The following is a 4,286-nucleotide window of genomic DNA, read 5'->3' as shown; positions in this document are numbered from 1 at the left end:
CCCTGATGAAGCCAACAGAACCACATTATCTGCGAATAACAGAGATGCAATCCTAAGGCCACCAAGACAGATCCCCTCAACACCTTGGCTGCACCTAGAAATTCTGTCCATAAAAGTTATGAACAGAATCTGTGACAAAGGGCAACCTTGGCGGAGTCCAACCCTCACCGGAAACAACACCGACTTACTGCCGGCAATGCTGACCAGGCTCTGACACCGGTCATACAGAGACTGGTGTCAGATCCTGGTCCGCATTGCCATCAACATTTTTTTTGACAGATTTGCAACTATTTTAGCAAAAAAAAAAAAAAACAATAATATAATAATTTCCTGATTTATTAAGTCTTGAATTAATTATATGTACTTCATAAAATAAAATTAGTATAGTTAACTGATACCCACTTAATCTCTAGTTTAAAAAAAAATAACTAGACATTCAAATACATTTTTGATAAGACTTTTATTAATCTGAATTGTGGCATTTGTCATCCTTCATACAACCACTGTTTTTTATTTAGAAACTAGCCATCTTAATACCATGTATAACTACTTTGCCTGTCATCTGTTCATGAATTTCCTTAAACAGGGGCTTTGTGTGTTAATCTTTCAAATCTACCATCCTGCTTCATGTTGTCAGATGGGTTCTATTTTATTTAAGTTAGTTGTTTATTATCTTAGTTTGGTATTACACAGGCCTAAGTTGGTTAATTTATTATATATATATTTTTTTTCGGTTATTCCTGTTTTATTTATTTGATACCCAGTATGACAATAAATAAAGAACAAAAGAAGCCCATGGGGGACAGACACTTTTTTCATAGTGCTGTTCATTACTAAATTAAAAATGTAGATGTTTCCTACACAAAGAAAACAAATTATGATTGAGGACATTCAGGATATTCACGGTAACTCTGAATATTCCAAAAATGCATCTAATGCACTACTTAATGTTAATTGTCAAAGGCAGACCTAATGTGCAGCCAGTGCGAGCAAGCCATGTGCACTCAGCATATTCTGGAGCTCTGAAGTACACAGGGGATGATAAACTTCAGCAGATGGGCATAGCGCAGGAACTGTTAAAGCTGGAAGATTCATTAGGAGATTAGTCCAAGTTAAGTTTGCGAAAGCTGCAGCATTTACATACAGAAACCTCAGTGTCAGCAAAAGAAATATTCAACTGCTGGCATAACATTAATATTAATGATCTGTTTCTGGGGCCATATATGCTGCCTTGTTTCCTCCCCGGGGTCAGGCCTGTTTCTCTCAAAGGTTTTGCAGTGCCCTATCCCGCCTTAACATCTGTTACGGATCCCTGCCTTGTGCCAGGGGCGCACAGACATCCACACCGTCAGCACCAGGTCTGTCGCTGCCTGCCAAGCATCTGATCAAAGAGGACAGCTGTCGAGTGGATGTGCATGCCAGCCAGAGCCGCTGTATGAATGAGAAACAGGGAGATGGAGGAAAAGAAGAGAAAGAAAAATATACGCTTCTACTACTAGAAACAGCTATGAAGACATAAACAATGAGTTGTGGAGATTTGCAATATCATTGTTTTACATCATCAGTAGTAGAATGAGCAACATGTCTGCAAAAAAAGGGAAATAAAAAGGAATTTACAAATCGTACCCTTAGGAATCTGTAGTTTTTGTCTTACATGCCACAGATACGTCTAGACATAGAATTGAAGTTCTATTTCAGTTTCTTTTAAGGGGTTACATTGCATTTAAAAATCTGTTTTTTTTTTTGTTTTTTTTTACTGGACAGATCTCTGTTTTGCTCATTACTCTGAGTTTCCTTCTTGAAACATACATGTTTGAGGTGTCCACGGAAACATCAGATTCGGCTAAAAGCTGATATGAACAACTTTCTTAAAACACCAAACGGTTAAACTACAAGGAGTAAAATGAAAAATGCTGTCACAGCAAATCTAACTTTCAGTTTTTTAGCAGATGGTTTAGTATGAAGGTTCATAATTAGATTCAAACAAAGAAACCTATATGCTGAAAGCAGACATCTTACAGATTCCTAAATAATTGTGTCAAAATCAATGATTCCAACAACCAGAAAATGTACTTGCATTTGAAAAACATGATGTAAAAATCTATCTTGGTCTTAAATTCCTAAAATTATTGCAAAACAATTATGTTTGGTTTGGTTACAAGTTTTTTTCCACCCATTTTCCTTTCTGGTCCAGCTATACCTCATGCATCAGACAAAGGTAAAAGTCTATCGATGTGTGTAAAACGCATTCTTCTCTTCCCTGTTGGTTTTCGGTTAGACTGATGGAAAAGTGTTGGATATAACATAGCTATACAGTACATAATACAGTTATATATAGCTATTCTGTGGGTATCTGTAGCTATTTCCTGAGTTATAAGGACAAACACGTGCAATGCTTTGTTCTCTTGTTTCCTAATTTAAAGAGAGAAGAGGAGAAATATTCTTTTTACATAAGATTGTTCTCATGAGATTTGTAAACACTGTCAGGAAACTTGTCAAAATGTAACAATTCTTTACTAGAACTGAGAACATTTGAAAAGCTGCATTTTTCTTTTTTTGATCATCCTGTGAAGAACTACTAAACTGCTCTGTATTCCTCCTGCCTCTGATTGACGAAATAAGCTCCCTCTTCCTTGGCGACCCTGAAAAGATCTGCATCGGATAGAGAATAAATTAATAGGAGCAAATGCTGATTCCAGGATCCTTGACAATATGGACAACCAGCACTGCAGGTTTATTGAATACAGAAGATTGGTTGTTACTTTGCTAAACACCCTTTTAAACTTTTCTTACTCTTCTTTCCTATTAAGTCTGAGCTGCATCAACCAAAACAAAGATGTAAAAAAACTGACTCACTGCCACTTGATTAAACGATGTCTCAGGGGGCAGCAAATTAAGTCTGAGATGGATTAAAACATCATGTTTACATTCTGCTATCTCTCATATGTGAGCCTAACAGGCAGTCAGTCAATCAATTCTGGCCTCATATTATTGACAAATTAATATTTATAAGGGTGCAGTCCTAATTAATGTTACATTTGACAAGAGGATAAATACCTTAGCACTCTTGCATACAGTATTTGGCAACTTGCAAACATCTTTGGCTCTGCATAGAAGTGGATTTTAGCAGCCTACCACAGAGCAGAGGAAGGAAGACTAATTAAAGCCCCTCAGGGAGACCCAAGGATGGGAGCTCTTTGTCTGTAAGGAGTCAGGGAACGTACAGTTCCCCCCAGATCCGATTAGGGTGCATTACCACATGGCAACTTCTGCATTATTAAAACACGTTATTGAATTATTGGACCATTGCAGAATCTCCTACACTAAAGGAATATCAAACGCTTTTATAACCATTTTCACCCAAATGGAGAAGGAGAAAGTTTCAGAGAGTTCATTGATGGCGCAATGATCACACCATCTTCTAAAGAATAGATTAGTATCACCTTAAAGAAATTAAACCATCTATGCTAAGAAATGACCAGTTAGACAAGGTCATAGCCTATTTGAATATTACAGTATAATAATTTTTGGCCTTATGCTTGCAAAGAAGTTGTCATGAAGGTATAATTTGATCTGACAGATTGCATACACCGGCTGATTTTTACACTATGAAATGGCAAGCAAGGTCAGATTTTGATTTACAACAGTAGACATGAACCATGAAACTTAAGTAAGCTGGAGGCAGAAAAAAAAACATTAAAAAAGAGAATTAATCGGTTTTATGTTAATTCTAAGTTGAACGCTGTAAAGTTATCTGTAGTCAGCATCTTACCTGGAGCAGAAAACTCTGGGTTGGTACTCTGACAGACTTCAACTAATGGCTGATTAAAGCGTCCCCTGTATGTCATTTTTAAGCTGTTTAAAAGTCTAATTTATCATTTTAAATTGTAAAATCAGTTTAAAGTACTTAAATCGCCTATATTATGCAAAATTCATTTGCAAATGAATCCATAAGGACTGTTAAGCTGGAGCAAAAGAGCGTCTACACCCGCCCTGATGAGGGCTGTCCGAATACTGCTGCCGGAAAAAGGAAGCTGGATGTTTTCTATTGATTGTTCATTTAGCACAGAAACGTTCATAAGAACGACTGATAAACATCAGGAAAAAAATAATGCAACACTTAATACACAAGCAAGAAAAGAGCTTATGAATAGTAACCAACAAAAAAAAAAATCTATTACATTTTATTTCGGTTTGGAAACAGGTGTGCAAGAGAAATACTTGTAAAAAGACAAATATAAATATCCTGTTTTTTTTTGTTTTTTTTTATTTAATAAGGTTTAATC

Source organism: Cyprinodon variegatus, unplaced genomic scaffold (assembly GCF_000732505.1).
Source record: "Cyprinodon variegatus isolate N-32 unplaced genomic scaffold, C_variegatus-1.0 Scaffold141, whole genome shotgun sequence".
Lineage (NCBI taxonomy): Eukaryota > Metazoa > Chordata > Actinopteri > Cyprinodontiformes > Cyprinodontidae > Cyprinodon > Cyprinodon variegatus.
This window is presented reverse-complemented; position numbering follows the sequence as displayed.